The sequence below is a fragment of the Cervus canadensis genome, chromosome 31, assembly GCF_019320065.1.
Source record: "Cervus canadensis isolate Bull #8, Minnesota chromosome 31, ASM1932006v1, whole genome shotgun sequence".
Classification (NCBI taxonomy): domain Eukaryota; kingdom Metazoa; phylum Chordata; class Mammalia; order Artiodactyla; family Cervidae; genus Cervus; species Cervus canadensis.
The window spans coordinates 35861187-35880041 of record NC_057416.1 but is presented as its reverse complement, the minus strand read 5'-3'; the positions used below and the strand labels follow the sequence as shown (position 1 = coordinate 35880041).

Genomic DNA, 18855 nt, shown 5'->3' with positions numbered 1-18855 from the left:
TTCGATGGCACGTCCCAGGTCAATACTCTGGTTTACTGTAAATTCTACACTGAGGCTGTCAGCTTGGGCTTATAAGAAAACATGAATCCTTTTTTGTTACTGGGTTGTTTCCTTCTTTTTTCTCCCTCTCGACAAAGCCTGCTGCTGCTGCTAAGTCGATTCAGTCATGTCCGACTCTTTGCCACCCCATGGGCTGTAGCCTGCCAGGCTCCTCTGCCCATGAGATCCTCCAGGCAAGATTACTGGAGTGGGTTGCCATTTCCTCCTCCAGGGGATCTTCCTGACCCAGGGGTCAAACCCACATCTCCTGTGTCTCCTGCATTGCAGGCGGATTCTTTACCACTAAGCCACTGAAAGTCCCCCTTCTTTTCCAAAGGTCTAAATTAACGTTAAGTTTAATGTGGGAACAAATCCTATTCAGTGAGGTGTGAAAATTAGAATAAAGTCTGAAAAAAACCATACTTGATATTGCCAAGCTCAGAGTTGGGTACGATGTTCAGCTGCAGGACAGCAGTTACATAACAAAGAAAAGAACTACAGGGAAATCAAATGCCAGCCGACTGAGCTGCTGCAGATGGTGGCCTGTGAGCAGGAGAAAAACATGGATCATGACCCTGCAGAGGCTGCTACGCCAGGATCCGGGAAGATTAAATGAAATCCAAAAAGAATTATTTATTGGCAGAACTCACAGCAGAAGGAATAGAAAACTGAATCAGAAATGGAAAAGCCCCAAGTGACCAAACTCTCTCATAGGGAATAACAGTTTAATTTTTAGAGGCATAAAAAATGACTAAAGAAATCAAATAGTAATAATAGGCTGTTGATTAGGACAAATCCTGCATGCAGCAATATTTTTTCCTCCTCGGGTCAAGTGGAGAGCTGGCAATCCAAACAGTTTTGGTGATTATGACAATATATTTTGTGTCTATCCACTGCACTTCACAATATTTCCTCCTAGAAGAAGTTTCTGATCACAGAAAGCTGCCAAAATATGTCTGGCGCGACTTGGCTACAAGATGCTGGTTAAAACAGGTGAGGGCCGCAAGCTTGCAGAGGAGCTGTCAGCTACAAATTGGCTCTTGCCACGTACCTCTAGAAGGATTAGATCACATGCTGCAGCTCCTGACCTTCGACACCCCCTGAAGGAGTTCAGCGTGGAGACCAAGAATGAGCCACTCTGAGCTCTGGGAAAACTGGCAGGATAGGTCTTCAGATAGATATTCTCAGGAGCTGATTTTATAAGCCCAATTCTTGTATCTCCTCCTATCTAGAAAAACACTGAAATCCTTATGGTGATGACTGTTTCTCATGCTAGCAGAAATCTGCAAAAAATACGTGCTTGATTGCATGCATTCCCTCTTCACCAAAATCACATATATACTGATTCCACCCCTACCTCTTCGGAGCAGTTTCTCAGAGCTATCTGAGCAGCTATCTCCCAGGCTATAGTCCTCATTTTGCCCCCAATAAAATATAACTCGAAACTCTCATGTTACAGAGGGTTTATAAAGGAGAATAGCAAAGGCTCAAAGCCATCTGTGGTGAGGGAAAGAGTGTGAAAACAGACAGGTGTCTAGTACATTAAAAAATGTCAGGCCTATTTCCAAATTACAAGTCCCGTGCCTGTTATCCGTGAGTAAACTAGATCATACAATAAATAAGAAAAGAAGTATTCTCTCCCATGTTTAATTTTATGGAAAAATTAGTGAGCCTTCCAGCTAAAGACCTGCAAAAATATTTCGGGATGCTTTCCCAGCACCTCAAAGAAGGATATGACATCTAAGCTGCTCCTTAAACGTTTCCAAACTCAAGGGTCCGAGATAACTCGGTAATTTACAACTTTTGTTCCCATGACAGCAGTAAAAACTGGGATAGAAGTTGATTATTAACTGAAAACAGACCTTCTTGAAATGGGTGATTCAGCAACTGAACTCTCCTGATTAGAAGGCTTAGAAAAATATACATTCAACCTCAAAATCACTGGTTCAACTGAATGGCCATTAATAACATTAACATTTTAAACATTTGCAGTCATGTAAACAAGGATTAATATTCCCAGATTAACAACTGAAAAGTGAGGTTTTGTTTCTTGTAACTGAGGGAAACATAACACTCCAGCTCAATGTCTGGAAATTTAGAAACTAAACATGATTCCAACTGCAAAATAGCAGATTGAACTCATTCATTTAAGCTAATGTAATACATCATATTAACAGGCTACAGAACAGAAATTACACCATCTCATGAAAAAAACATTTGACAAAATTCAATACCCAGTCATGGTTTAAAAAAAAAAAAAACTCTCAGAAAACTAAGAATAAGGGAACTTCATCAACTTGATAAGAATATCTACAGAAACTAATATTGTATTAACAGTGAAATACTAAACTGGGAACAAAGCATGGATGTCCACCTTCATAATTTTACTGGGTCTGGTACTGGAAACTCTAGCTAGTACAACAGTCAATAAAAGGCAGACAGGCTAGGAGTGAAGAAATAAAATTGTCCATATTTGCAGATGACATGATAGGTCATCTCTAGGAAATACAAACATCAATTGTATTCATGAACAAGTAGACACACACTTAAAATACAGTAGCATTTACAATCATTCAAAGAACTGAAATACAAGTGTAAATCTAACAAAATATATATACAACCTATATGCTGAAAACTACAAAATGCTAATAAAAGAATTCAAAGAGCTAAGTAAATGGATGCATGGATTGGAAAACATACATGGATTCAAAGACTCAACATAGAAGATACAGATTCTCCCCAAGCTGATATACAGATTTATTGCAACTCCCCTAAAAAATCTCAGAATTGTTTTATACATACATATTAGATTATTCTAACTATATAAGGCCACAAAGGAACAAGAATAGCTAAAACATCGTGAAAAACAATAAAATGAGAGGACTCAGTCTACCCATTTCAAGAATTATTACACGACTACAGTGAGCAAGGCTGTGTGACACTGGCATGGGGACAGACACACAAACCAAGGAAACGAGACAGAGAACTTGAAACAGACTCCGTGAATGTGGCCAAGGGGGTTTCACGAAGGCGCAAGAGTAATTCAGTGCAGGACACACAGTCCTTTCAACAAAGGTGCCACAGCAATTGACTATCCATAGCCCCACCTTCCCCAAAACATGCTGACCAAAAATTAGCTCAAAAGGGATCACACAGCTTCCCTTGTGGCTCAGATGGTAAAGAATCCGCCTGCAATGCGGGAGACCTGGGTTCAATCTCTGGGTTGGGAAGATCTGCTGGAGAAGGGAAAGGCTACCCACTCCAGTATTCTCTCCTGGAGAATTCCATGGACTGTACAGTCCGTGGGGCTGCAAAGAGCTGGACATGGCTGAGCAACTTTCACTTCACTTCACTTCATTAAACTCTAGCATTTTTAGAAAAAGAAACACAGGTGAAATCTCTGGGATCAAAGACTAGACAAAGCATTCTTTCACTGGCGCTGAAAAGCATGATGCATAAAAGGAAGATGAGCAAACTGGATGGCATCAAAATTTAAAACTTTTGCTCTGCACAAGACTTTGTCAAGAGGATGAATAGATGAGTTACAGAGTGGGAAAATACATACAAAACACATATCCAACAAAGGACTAGTATCTAGAATCTATAAAGAACTCTCAAGACTCAAGAGTGAGAAACACGAATAGTCCAAGTAGGAAATGGGCAAAAAAGACATGAACAGACATTTTGCAAGGTGGGAAATCAACCAAGAGGTCAAGGCAGTGATCCAGTCACCAGATAATGGTGTGGATGAGGGTGAGGGAACAAGCAGGGCAGAGGGAAGGAACCTGAGCTCTCTGCTGGACACAGGACTGGAAGACTGGATGGCTGGATGGGAACATGGGAGGGGGGAAGTCTTATGGATCGTGGGAGCCACTGGATGGTTTTGATAGGAACAGAGTAAAAGGACAACATAGGTGATTATATAGTTAATCCCAGCGCGTGCTTGCTAAGTAGCTTTAGTCATGTCTGACTCTTTGCAACCCTATGGACTGTAGCCCGCCAGGCTCCTCTGTCCATGGGATTCTCCAGTCTAGAATACTGGAGTGGGTTGCCATCACCTCCTCCAGGGAGTTAGTTGCAGTAGGGGATTATAAATAGAAAAAAGTATGGGAGACCCCTGTAAGTTAAGGATCACTCAAGAAAACGGGTATGCATAAGCACAAAATCAAGTAGGCTTGCTGAGCAACAAAACCATGGATCAGAAGCACAAGACATGCCCCCAGACGATAACACCATGGTGGCCCGATACCCACATCCTGCCCAGCGAGCTCAGTAGGTTAATGAGCCCCCAGGACATACTCTCTATACACACAAAACACAGTAATTAATGGAAAGGTGACATTTCAGAGTGAAACACCCTCACTGTACTGAGATATGAAATAATTTTTCCATAGTGTCATGACAGTCCCGGCTTGACCATGGAGGGACAAAACTCCCCCACCCAACAGGGAGGAGGAGCTGATGATGGAAGCGTCTACTCAAGAAGGAGGAAGAAGGTGGTCTTCTCCCCATCCCCACTTTTCCTCTGGTTACAAAACTGTAGCCCACTTTGTTCTATGGGCGGCCCCCTCTCGAAAGCCTCACAAGCGTCCTATTCTAATAAATCGTTCCTTATTTATTATTTTGCCCCTCGCTGAATTCTTTCTGCCCTGAGCCATAAAGGACTGGAGGACCTCAAAGCCACCCCGCCCCGAGATGTCACCTAGAGGTTTCAGTTTCATTTCCTAGGCTGATGGAGATGGGAAGCAGGACAGGCTTGGAGAAAACCCCGAGCTGTCCTTCAGGCTGGGCAGGCTGGAGGTGGCCGTGAGATCAGTGGAAACGGCAGGGTCTACAGCGCTCTCTGTATCCTGGGATCAGGGCTCTGGAGCAGGTCTTCCCACCGTGTGCCCTTGGCTCCCCGAGGCCCCATACTGACCGGCTCTGTCATCTCCAGCGTCTCAAGCTCACTCCTGCCCCAGCCTTGTTCCAGCTCTGCTTGAACCACCCCACTGGAGACCTCAGCTCTCAGCCCTCACCTCTGGATGCGATGCTGCAGCCACACGGACTTACATCGTGATTCCTCACACTGTTCTCCCTGCCTGGAGAGCTCCATCCACCCTGCTTCCTCTGCCTGCGAAGGCTTTCCTCTCTCTCCAGCCCCTCTGGATGAATCACTCCCATGCATCCATCAGCATCAGCTGAGGCCTCCAGGCCTCCCCGTAAACACCATCGCATAGGGTCACTTGACCCAGTCCCCCTCACCTTGGCCTCTGGCGGCCTGTCCACCCCACCCCGTCCCCTTGAAAGAAACAGCTCTGTCCGATTCATTGCTGCCTCTGCCCTCAGTCAGGCCTGTATCAGCATACATGGGACAATCATGTATTTTCTCTGGATGTATGTGGGCATGCTCAGCCCCTCTCTTTGCAACCCCATGGACTGTAGCCCTACAGGCTCCGCCATCCACGCCATTCTCCCAGTAAGGGTACTAGAAGTGAGCTGCCATTTCCTCCTCCAGGGGATCTTCCCAACCCAGGGATCGAACCCACTTCTCCTGTGTCTCCTGTGTCTCCTCTTTACCACTGAGCTACCTGGAGGGTAATAAAGAATTTTCTGTTTTTAGTTGAGCTCTTACAGTTTTTCATAAAAATGTATTTTTGTAGTAGAAAGTAAAAATAATTCCTGAATGTTTCCATATCCCCAGTCCTTACAGTGAGTGAGTGGATAGATGAGGTCCTTTCGTGTTCCTGTCAAATACCACTCTTGGCAGTTTGCACAGGAATCCCACAACACTTAACAGGAAAGGTCTTCAGTTATCAACAAACTCTGGAGTGGAGACAAGACAAGAAGAACAACTCTGGCATGGGTAGATTTATTTTGGAATATATTTCCCATCCAAGGAGATTGTCCAGTTTTGGGTGGAAGGAAGGAAAGTGAGTATTTAAAGGCCAAAGAACCAAGTGCACCCTTCTGTGAGTCACTTGATTTCAACAAGGATTTTAAGTGTGAAAGAAGAAGAAGCAAGGCACAAGGACCCCCACACACAGACACACACAGAGACACACACAGAGATAGATACACACAGACACACATACACAGACACACACACGCATACATACAGACACACACACAGAGATAGATACACACAGACACACACACACAGACACACACATGCATAGATACATACAAACACATATACACATACACACACACATACATACAGACACACACACAGAGACACACACGGACACACACATGCAGAGATATACACACAGACAATAGACATACACATGCAGATAAACACACGCACATCCACACACACAGACACACACAGAGACAGACAGACACACACACAGACACACACACACAGTGTAATCATTCACCAAAGCCTCTCAAAGTGAAAGTCACTCAGTCGTGTCCAACTCTTTACGATCCCATAGACTACCCAGTCCATGGAATTCTCCAGGCCAGAATACTGGAGTGGGTAGCCTTTCCCTTCTCCAGGGGAATCTTCCCAACCCAGGGATCAAACCCAGGTCTCCCACAGTGAAGGCGGATTCTTTACCAGCTGAGCCACAAGCGAAGCCCAGTGAATCCAAAGGAAGGCCATTTATATTCCCTACAAAGAAAACACTGTCAGCCCAACCAGGGCTGGGTCACTTCAGCCACAGCAAGAAGCGAAGCCCGCCCATTTTACAGAAGATGGAGACAGTGTTCATGGCAAAGGGATTCTTGACTCGTAGGCCCCGGGCTTCCCTGGTAAAGAATCCCAGGCAGCTGGTAAAGAATCTGCCTGCAATGCAGGAGACCTGGGTTCGATCCCTGGGTTGAGAAGATCCCCCAGAGAAGGGAATGGCAATCCACTCCAGTATTCTGGCCTGGAGAATTCCATGGACTATTCCACGGGGTCATAAAGAGTCGGACATGACTGAGTGACTTTCACTCACTCACTCAGGCCCCAGGCTGACGGGTGACTCCTGAGGATGCCCCCAGGAAGACGGATGCTTCGTCCCTTCCTCACAAGTGCTGGCTGCAGCCCCTCTTCTCAAGTCCTCGGTCCGAGTGACATCAGGTGAAACCACACTAACGGGGTGACGGCAGAGGTGATGCTTCACCATTCGGGGAGGGTTTGGGAATCTGTGCGGAGGACGTCTTTTCACAGGAAGGCAATGGGCAGTGTCCTGCCCCCCATTTCTTCATCATCACTCCATCATTTTTATTTCTTTACCTACCTAAAACCATGTCAGTCACTTGAGTTTTTAGAATTAAAAAAAGAAGAAAACATAATTTCTAAGTTGTCTTAATTGTCTAACTGGCTCTAAAGCTACTGGGTTAATTTATAAAAGCGACACCGTAAACACTCTGGGAAGCTCTTCCTTCAATTCCAATTCTGTGTCCCGAGAAATTTAGCCCGCAAGCTTCAACAACGAAGTATCAGAGAGGTAAGAGCTATTCCTAGAACATTCACCCACAGGCGCGATCCTTCAGGAAGACGGAGATAAAACCACCGGCAATAAAACCGATTTAAACTGTACCGACGCCCAACCCCGACCACACTTCAGAAGCCTGCCTCTGCAAAACGGAACCCTGATGAAGACCGGGCTGCAGTTTTAAAATATTGGGCTCACGAGACTTCCGAACATAGAAGTCGAGAACCCTCGCGGTTTCTCATCTTTGGCTCCAGGTACCTCTATCAAAGGCCAAGTCTGATCCCAGTGACGGTTCAGAGGGATGGTCACATTGCTTTCCCCATCAGAGCCTGGGGCGTTGCTGCAGGTCGTTTACAAGAACGAAGCGCAATCCGGTGCGGGGAAGCGCTCGCACTGCAGGCCCACGGCTGCTGCCCTTGGCTCGTGTCCGGAAACCCGGGACTGTGCGAGGCTCCCTATACCGGTGGGCAGCGTCTCCTAAACTGATCAGGTGGTTTGTGTCCAGGCTGCTTGCACGATGTGATTTATGGTGAACATCTACTTGCTTTCTGGGAGGCTGGAATTTCAGTGGGGTTGCTAGGCAGAGAAGGCCTTCCTGACCATCCCCACAATAAAAGCCCAAACTCAGACTCCAGTGGGCTTCTCTGGGCAGAAGGCTCTGCACGCAGCTGCAGCGTTTGTTTTTCGGGAGGGGCGGCCTGGCTATCTTTCACGGACAGCACCGAAGACCACACAAGCCTCACCGAGTCACTGTAACCTGCCCCCGGGTACGTGTGGTCACATGCTGACGCTGTGAGCCCTTCTGGCAAATCACCACACTCGGGGATGTTCTGGGGGACACCCCTGCAAAGGCTTAAAACCAAATACAAGCTCTTACTAAGTGAAGATTTTGTTTGTTCATTTCTCTAAAGGGGAAAACACACCGCCATCGTCAAGTCCAGCCAACATAATAACCCCATGCTGCTAATATTATAATGGGGTTTTCATGATGAAGACACAACTGTAGCTTTTTACGGGTTGTTTGCTGCCCTTTAGTTTATGGAAAAAGAAGAGCTTGGTGACCACAAGGACATGAATGTCAAACTACAGATTTAGACAGAACCCAAATAATAACTCTGCTCCTTGCCAGAGGCAACAAAATAAGGCAGAGCAGACAGTTGGACTATGGGTCTCCACCAAGGAGACTAGGACTTTGTTTCTCTAATTCAGTCCTAAGAAAAATACAATTTAATAGGATTTAACTCCACTACTTTTTAAATTTACACTTTAAAAGATAATGGGAATTACACTTTAAAAGATAATGGGAACAAATTATCACTAATTTTTATTACTGACATAAACAATAAAAATGAAAATTCAGATGTTCAGAATAAGAACGTAAGATTTTTATTTTCTTCTCAAATAAAGAAAAGAAAAAACTATAGAGCTTTATAAAAGAGATGAGCAACAAAGATATATTGTACCACAGGGAAATACAGCCATTATTTTGTAATAACATTAAAAGGAGTATAAGCTCTAAAATATTGAATCACTATGCTGTAATCTGAAAAGTAACATGATATTGTAAACCAACTATAGTTTTTTAAAAAATCCTAGAGCTTTCTAATAATTTTTTTTTTTTTTTTTTATTAGTTGGAGGCCAATCACTTCACAACATTTCAGTGGGTTTTGTCATATATCGATATGAATCAGCCATGGATTTACATGTATTCCCCATCCCGATCCCCGCTCCCACCTCCCTCTCCACCCGATTCCTCTGGGTCTTCCCAGTGCACCAGGCTGGAGCACTTGTCTCATGCATCCCACCTGGGCTGGTGATCTGTTTCACCATAGATAGTATACATGCTGTTCTTTTGAAATATCCCACCCTCACATTCTCCCACAGAGTTCAAAAGTCTGTTCTGTATTTCTGTGTCTCTTTTTCTGTTTTGCATATAGGGTTATCGTTACCACCTTTCTAAATTCCATATATATGTGTTAGTATGCTGTAATGTTCTTTATCTTTCTGGCTTACTTCACTCTGTATAAGGGGCTCCAGCTTCATCCATCTCATTAGGACTGGTTCAAATGAATTCTTTTTAATGGCTGAGTAATATTCCACGGTGTGATAATTCTTAACTAAGAATGCTCTGTTTTTATTAAGTTAGGAAGATCCATAACTAAACCAAGGCTGACCCCAAATAAACATGCACCTGCTTGGAAGACCTTCCTTTTTTAACCACTCTGATGTAACAAACTCTTGGAGAAGATCTGCAACTGGCTTGTCCAAAAATTTCTTTTTCTTTCTAGAGAAATATGGAACATGGCCACACAGCCTCGCTGGGAGCTTACACAGAGATGTATGTAAATTATACAGTAGGTCTGATCTTCATTCATCCCGCTAGGTAACTATAGACACCCAACCTCATCCTCCAAAGGAGGCTGTGAGTCTAAGAAAAGAAAAAAGCCTCCTGAGAAGACAACAAAGAAAGAGACTGTGGTTTACAAAAGAGACTCTGGGCCTCTTTCCTTTCAAATAGAGACGCTTTTAAAGACAAGAGTGGGAACCACGGGAGAAATCAGTCCATCCTTTCAGACACTTTGCACTTTCAACAGCTTAACTCCCAGGACAAGAGTGACCCCACAACTCTACAGGTATTCCTGGGGGTGGGACTGGAACTCTGCAGGGTCACGCCTAGGTCAGCTCTGAGGTCACAAATGCACTTTTTTCCAGCGAAACTGTTCAAGTCCTAGTTCTGGACTTGACTGACCCAAAGCCGCATCTGGCCTGTCAGGGAGGGCTGTTCATAGCAGTTAACTGGCCGCCAGGTGTGACACCTTCTCTACTACGGAAGGAAGCAGGCATCCTCTGGGTTGAGCAGAGTCTGAATGAATTAAATCTCAAGAAAAAAATGTTTCTAAAGGACAATTCACATTTAACTGAATATGTAAATTCATAGACAAGCCTCTCATGGAAGATGAAATTGTGAGAATTTTCTCACGGATACATTCTGGAAAAGCAGCCCTTGGCTTATGACATTTTCCCCTTTGATAATAACGGATGCTGAGAGAGCATAAAATGCCACCGCTGACATTCCCAGGCGAGTGACTGGATGGCCAGCTCACTGACTGCAAGGATTTGCCTTCTGTTATTCCTTCCCTCCTCCTCATGCCTAGACCAGGCTACAAACATAACAGGAGCTCAATAAATGTTTCCCGATAAATGAAATGAGTATGTTAAAGAGAGGTGGTTGAAAAACAAAGAAGAAAAAGCTGTGAAGACATAAATACATCAAATTATCAGACTAAACCGCAATGCACTTTTCCTCCCAAAGTCCCCAGACAGGCATGGATGGGAGAGGCTGGGGAACCAATATGAGAACCCCAGTTTTCAAGGCAACAAAACAAAAAAGCATGTAAGTGGGGCATGAGTTTGCAATTCAGGACGTGTGGTCTCCAGGGTGTTGGATAAAATCACTAGAGGAGTTTTTCTCTTCATTTAACACAAGGAAGAAAGTTTTACAAGGAAACTAGAAAAGGCGCAATATGTTTGACATGTTTTAGTCAATTACAAACAGGTGTATCCAGATAAATTTAGTAAAACAGAAAATTTCCTTTTAATATTTTTACCCAATTTCTATACATCAAATACACCCATATAAGAAGATATTTCTTTAAGCATATTTTGAGAAATGAGTTACGCACGGTTTCTATTTTTTGTATTTATTTCATTTCTTTATTTAGCTGCACTAGGTCTTAGTTGTGGCATGCAAGATCTTTTTTTTTTTTTAATTGCGGCATGGGGTATCTAGTTCCCTGACCAGGATCTGAACCCAGGCCCCCTGCATTGGAAGCAGGGGAGTCATAGCCACTGGACCATTGAGGAAGTCCCTAAATAGGGTTTTAATGTATGCCTAAGGGGTTGTGTTTAAACATTTGGGTTTTCATTGTTCCCTTCCCCAAAACGACAAGATGTCTATATGTCCATCGTATCCCTGCTACACAAAATGATTTTTGTGCAGGTTACTGACCACACATGAATGACTAGACATTATCCTTTCTAACAAGAGCCCCGCCTCTATCTCTGTTGAAGAAATTTGTGAACCTCAAAAGAGCTGTTAGAGCAACTACCCCGCATCACTTTCCACTGAAAACAGGGAAGCGTCATTAAGACTTAAGAGGAGGTCACAGAGACAACCAGAATTTCCTTAACCAAATGTCCATCAAATCATTTAGAAAATAAGCACTTGGAATATCCTCTGACAATGCACAGCAAAAGAAATTCTCTCAGAACATAAGCCAAATTCTTTTTTAATCTACTGAGTTGTAGTGACCTACAAATCCGAAATTGGCCCTTCAGGACGTCAACAGATATTTGTACACCGATGTTAACAGAAGGATTATTCACATTAGCCAAAAAAGAGAACTCAGATGTCCATTGACAAATGAACAGATAAACAAAACGTGGTCCATACATACAACAGACTATTATTCAGTCTTATACAGGAAGGAAATTCTGACACCTGCTACCACAAGGACGAACCCGAAGATGTGACACTCAGTGACATAAGCCAGATGCACAAAAAAAGACAGATACCGTACACTTCTGCTTATGTGGGGGCACTTAAGAATACTCAAATTCATAGAGACAGAAAGCAAAAGAGTGGTCTCTGGGAAGAGGGTGCAGAGAAGGCAAGAATGGGCATGAAGATTCAGCTTTGTAAGATGAAGAGTTCTGCCGATGGATGGTTGCAACGACTCCGCAACAATGTGGATGGACTTCGTGACCATGAACTTCAGTGCTTAATGATGATTACGATGACAAATTTTATAGTGTGCTGTGCTTGGTCACTCAGTCGTGTCCAACTCTTTGCGACCCCATGGACTGTAGCCCACCAGGCTCCTCTGTCCATGGGATTCTCCAGGCAAGAATAGTGGAGTGGGTTGCCATGCCCTCCTCCAGAGGATCTTCCCAACCCAGGGATCGAATCCAGGTCTCCCACATTGCAGGCGGATTCTTTACCATGTGAGCCACCCGGGAAGCCCAAATTCTATGTTATGCATATTAAAAATATTTTAATTTTTAAAACTTTAAATAGTTTAAATAACAATTTGTTATAAACACTTTTACCATATTTTTTCAAAAGCTAATACTGCAATACAAAAAGTCATTGAATTATGTACTTTAAATAGTTGTTTTGTACAGTATTAAATTTATATTTCAAGAAAGCTGTTTTTAAAAAAAAGAACTTGGCCTTTCCAATATGATTGTGTGTGCATCGCTCAGTTGTGTCTGACTTAACACTGTTCTCAGTCGCTCGGCTGTGTCCGACTCTTTGTGACCCCATGGACTGTAGCCCGCAAGGCTCCTCTGTCCGTGGAATTCACCAGGCAAGAATACAGGAGTGGGTTGCCATTTCCTTCTCCATCCAATACGATTAATTCCCAATTTAATTCAATCAACCACAACTGAGGGTCCCCCGCGGAGACCATGCTGTGCTTAATAAATTGGTCCCGACACCAGATGGTGCAGTAATTATACACGAACAGAATCAGGCTGCTTAAAGGGACGGCCAAGGCCTCACGCTTCTCTCTGCTTGACTCGCCACCCCCTCCTCCTTCACTAGGCAGTTATTTATACAGTCCTGCTAAATTGCTAGTAAAATAATATCTAAAGCAGTCTTGGTCTCCACCCAAACTCATGAAAACTAGGAACAAAACCAACTGTTCTTTGCAAAGAACGGTAACCAAGTGGAGGTCTTGCCACGGTAACTGAGGCCCCTGAATCAGCGTCACATTAAGGGCCAGAGTGCCAAGGCTCCTGGGGCTTCACAAAGTCAGTGAACTGCCAAGATGCTCTTCCCTGAGAAGGCTGATGCCAGCTGAATCGTCAGCAGCCTCTCCCCAACAAATACCTGACGGTGATTTTCCAAAACACCTTCTGAGAACTTGCCAGTACCTCATAGTAGAGTCTGGATTTCTACACCCAACAACATACCAGATACAGAAAGACACCCGGAGTCTTACTTACCAAAAAAAATATACATTAGGCAAAAGACACAAGGTTCCACGATGCAAGAATAAAACCACTGTTTCACCAAAAATCTGTTCATCACTTGCTGGGTTTTTCTGAGGCTTTATATAACTCATTTTGGTTATATAACATGTAGAGGGAGAGAAAAAAATCTTTTATTTATGGTCCAGGCCTGGTCCTTTGGGATCAGAATGCCTTTAGGCATTTAGAAGACACAGTCCAGCGTATCCTAGGGACTTTCAACTTCCATCAAGGATAATAATTTCCGGGCTTCCCCGGTGGTCCAGTGGTTAAGAATCTATCTTGCAATATAGGGAGCACAGGTCAGGGAACTAAGACCCCACATGCCCTGGTGCGTGGCCAAAAATTAAATAAAATCTTGAAAAGATAATAATAATAACTTGAGATTCCTGGGAAAAAGAGAGAGATCACTGATATGGAAAATAAATTTTGACCAATACAAGTGAAGGAAAGAGCAAAACTCACATAAAAGGCAAACAGGGTAAGAAGGCTGCTGTCTGGTCCTGGGGACACAGGGCGTGTTCTGGGGATGGGGTGGAGGGGTGGGCTCCACGGTGAGGGAGTGGGGAGGGCAGAGACCAGCTGTCTCTTGGTTCCCATTCCAAGCACCTTATTATGCAATCCTCTCCATGACGTAATGCATCGTTCACCTGACTCTGGGAGGTTGAAAGTCTGGACGTTTCCAGAGTTGGATGGAGAGGACTATAGGCTTGACTATTAAATGTTTAAAAGAAATAGTGCATATGGAGTCTATTTCAGCCAAACCATAATCAACACTAATCCTTAAACTCGGAAAAAGGCAACTTGCCCATTTCATTATAATTGGAATTTTCCTCAAGGAAGACAGATCTGAATGCCAATGAATCTGGCACTTTTTCCTACTGCTTAATAAATATTAAAGAATAAACTGAACACTACACGTGTGACTAATAAAGCTAAGTTCTCACAGATTCCAACATCCCATGTCAAACCAACCACGACTCTGAACCCAGGGTTCACAAACTAAAAACTGAATAGATTCCAAAAACTCACTGCTGTTAGTTTTTCTTAAATAAAAAAGTTTGTGAAATACATTAAAAAAAAAAAACGCATGTGTGCAAGGACACTTTCATGTATATGGATTATTTTACTTTTATCAAAATAATGTGTTCAGTGCTCAGCTGCTCAGTCCTGTCCGACTCTTTGTGACCCTGTGAACCGTGGCCCTCCGGGCTCTGCTGTCCATGGAATTGCACACACGTAATTCCCAAACCGAACGGCACTACAGGCTCACAGTTAAACACGGCGGACCTCTGCCAGCTCCCACTCCTTAGTCACAGGGACCAAAGGCAATCACTTTCCACCCTTTCAGCTGTTTTTCTTTAGTATTTACACGCATATTTTAACATATACCCTTCAGCTGCTGTTTCTGAACCATTTTTACTGTCTCCGGGCTTTTGACTGTAGAAGGTCGAAGACTTAGGTCTCCCGCCTTCTTTCTGCACACAGGTCCCTTCAACCCACCAAATCTTCTCCACTAATCAGTTCTGAGATGCAAAAATACTCGGCGTTGGCACTACACTATTATATTTGGTTAAGTACTGTTCGAAGTCAAGCCCTGTGGTGTACTATAATGATCTTGCTTTTCTCACGCAACTGTTTGTTTTACCCAGTGTTAACAATGAGCTCCGCTGTCCATTTGATTTTTCTCACGCCTCTAACACTGGTTTCCCCAAACTCCAGTACAGAACTAGAACACGCGTCTCCTCACAGGTCAACACCAGGGGATCTCTCTGACTTGCTCCTGTTTCCCCCTCTCCTGATCACGCCACCCTCCTGTCTGATCTGGAAAGGTTGGTCTCTGGGCCTCACACAGGTGATATCTAGGTGTCACCTGATACATCTCCTCATCTCCCATGGGGGGAATTCCTTCACTTTCCCCCCGATTCCCGCATGTCTGGCTTACTATCTCATCATGGTAGAGCACTTCCTTCAGCAGCTACCCAAGAAAGAGTCATGGGTGGCCAATTTTTCAGACCTTTCATGTCTGTTTGAAAATAGACTTATTCTACTCTTGCATTTGGCTGACAATCCAGCCAGGTACAGGACTCCAGACTGGAGACTATTTTCCCTCAAATTTAGGGGTAAAAGCTCTACTTCTTGTATGTTCCACTACTGTAGCTGAGAAGTGAGATTCTTGATCCTGTGTAAAGGACCTACTTTTCTCTCTCTTAAAACTTTTAAGAAAAATGCCTTTGAATATTCACAGGCTTTATCAGATATCAATGTTTTGGAATCGGTCCTTCTTCTTATACATTGCACTTAATGCACCTTCTTTGTGGAAATTTATGTCCTTTAATTTTGAAAGCATATTCCATACTATTCTCCTTTAATTTTCTCGCCCATATTTTTTTTTCTTTCTAAGACTCCTATTAATCATATTTTGGACTTCCTAAGAGGAGCCACTGTTTCCTCCTCTTTTCTCTCATGTCTTCTGTCATCAACATTCCAACTTTTTCACTGAAGGGTTTCGGTCATCAATTGCCAACCCCTATCTCACAGATGCAACATATTCTCTAACTTTCAAAGAACACCACTTATAATTTGCTGACCTTTTTTCCTCTCCTTCCCTCTGTTTTCCCTGATTATGGATCTGCTTTGGTCCCTTTCCTGTTGGAGACAACCCTCAATGCATCGTGATCCTCGGCTGTGCATGTGGAATCCAAAAAGGTGAACTGACGTCTTATCTCCTCAACCGAACAATTTCCCAGAGAAGACCTTCTAGGCTCCTCATCCAGGGATGGAGCAGACAAGCCTGGCTGTCTCCTCCCACTGTTAATTCAATTCCGAACCCCCACTCCCTTTCCCACGTCCGCCAAGGCTCATCTCCTAACTTCCCTGCCCATGTGGATTTATGCCTGTTTTATTTGCTGCCTAGCATCTGGGATAACTTTAGGAAGCAGAAAGAAACAAGTATGTTCAAGCCACCATGTATTAGCCTTACGTCCAAGAATCTTCTCATTGTGAAAAAGAATTCAGATTAGAAGTCTTAGAGGATCACAGAGTAATGTCCTCATTTGCTAATGAGCATTTGGTCATACATTGGCAAAAGTATTACGTTCAATTTTTGAGCCTCTAAATAATAATTTACAGATAACATGGAGAGAACTTAGACAGGAAAAAAAAAACAGTAATTACAGAATTTGAAAATTGGCTTAAAAGAAGGAGCTAAACAAATAGATTTAAAACGAAGAGAGGGCTGATGTGGGACATGGCAATGGCCATCAGGTGAATGAAAGGTTATTATAGACACAAGAGGTTGGCCCAATGCTTCTCTTTCCATTTGAAATGGAGTAAGAAGATGAACTTAAGACATAACATAAGGAAAACTCAAGGACAGTAAAGTGTAGCAAATATTACCAGAAGAGGGTATGGGATTTTCTTTTCTGGAATTGTATCAAAAGTGAGAATAGTTCACTTCTTAGAGGTAAAATCCTGCACTAGATGACATCTTAAATTTCTTCCAGGTGCATGCTTCTTTTCTTTCCAATAGATCTGCATGCAGAAAATAATCACTGCTATTCCAAGGTTTTGTTTTTTTTTTTTCCTTTTGCTAACAGACACATTCTCCTGGGAAAAAGAAAGATTTCTAAAGCAAGGTCAGTTCCATTTCAAGATTCACACTTGCAAGTTGAAATAATTTTTAGTGAAATTAAGGACAGACTTTCTACATGATAAAAGCAAGACTACATTCAAAAGGTGGGTATCACAAAAACCAGCACTGCTAAAGAAACACAGGTTTGTGTCTATTTGTTTTTAGTACAGATATCTGAGCCTGACTTCATACCACACACAAGTCAATTCCAGGCAGAAGACTTCAATGTGAAAGAAAAAGCAAGGTTTAAAAAAGAAGTACAAGACAACAACTTCTTGACCTCTGATTAGGAAAAGACTTAATACATAAGACAGAAAAAGCACTAACCACAAATACTGATTAGACCACAATAAAAAATCTGTTTATTAAAAGATACTCCAAAGGAAATAAAAAGACAAGTCACAGAGTGGCAAAAGATGTTTGTGACACATAAAACTGACAGATAATTTGAATCCAAAACACACTTTTAAAAACACCCTATAAATCAAAAAGAAAAAGATAACTGTGATAACAGTGAAGAAGAAAACCAAATATTCATGTGATGTGTAAAAAAAAGTTCAACTCAGCCATCAGGAAAACATAAAGAAATACTACAATAAGATGCCACTCTATACCTACCAGAATGGTAATTTTTTAAAATCTGACACTGTTTTCTGAGATGTTGCATAAATTGGTATAACTCCTTTAGAATTGCTGGCAGTATCTAGCAAGGCTGAAGACATACGTGCTCTACGACCAGCATTCCATTCCCCATTATCTATTACACTTGGCAGAACCATGAGTGCACATTTCTCAAGATATCTGTAGGAGAATGTTCCTAGCAGCATTATTTAGAATAGCGTAAAAGTGGGCACAAGTCAAAATGTCCATAAATGACAGACTGGCTAAATAAACCACCCTATACTCACACGATGGAATATTTTGCAGCAATGAAAATGAATGAACTCTAGCCATAGGTAACCATGAGAATGAACTCCACACAAATGTATGCAAGCCACAGATGCCCCCAAAGGACTCCACTTAAGCATGATTCTAAATCAGGATTCATCTTGAATCAACCTCCAAAAAGTCACTACTTCAGTTCAGTTCAGTCGCTCAGTCGTGTCCGACTCTTTGTGACCCCATGGACTGCAGCACGCCAGGCCTCCCTGTCCATCACCAACTCCCAGAGCTAGCTCAAACTCATGTCCATTGAGTCAGTGATGCCATCCAACCATCTCATCCTCTGTTGTCCCCTTCTCCTCCTCCCTTCAAACTTTCCCAGCATCAGGATCTTTTCAAATGAGTCAGTTCTTCGCATCAGGTGGCCAAAGTATTGGAGTTTCAGCTTCAGCATCAGTCCTTCTAATGAATATTCAAGACTGATTTCCTTTAGGATGGACTGACTGGATCTCCTTGCAGTCCAAGGGACTCTCAAGAGTCTTCTCCAACACCACAATTCAAAAGCATCAATTCTTCAGCGCTTAGCTTTCTTTAGAGTCCAACTCTCACATCCATACATTACTACTGGAAAAACCATAGCTTTGACTAGATGGACTTTGTTGGCAAAGTAATGTCTCTGCTTTTTAATATGCTGTTTAGGTTGGTCATAACTTTTCTTCCAAGGAGTAAGCGTCTTTTAATTTCATGGCTGCATTCATCATCTGCAGTGGTTTTAGAGCCCAAGAGAATAAAGTCTGTCACTGTTTCCATTGTTTCCCATCTATTTGCCATGAAGTGATGGGACCAGATGCCATGAT

General features: G+C 42.9%; 1 protein-coding gene across 20 annotated transcripts in view; it reads right to left on the bottom strand.

Moving 5' to 3' along the window:
- The window catches only part of CSGALNACT1 (chondroitin sulfate N-acetylgalactosaminyltransferase 1), a 329577-nt gene that overhangs the window by 97239 nt on the left and 213483 nt on the right, over positions 1-18855 (bottom strand). For 8 of the 20 annotated variants that reach the window (XM_043454678.1, XM_043454675.1, XM_043454673.1 and 5 more), the window contains one exon: positions 1091-1177. The exons of the other annotated variants lie outside the window; for them this stretch is intronic. The gene's annotated coding sequence lies outside the window, so the exon portion shown is untranslated. The remainder of the gene's footprint in view (positions 1-1090; positions 1178-18855) is intronic. 20 annotated transcript variants of the gene reach the window in all.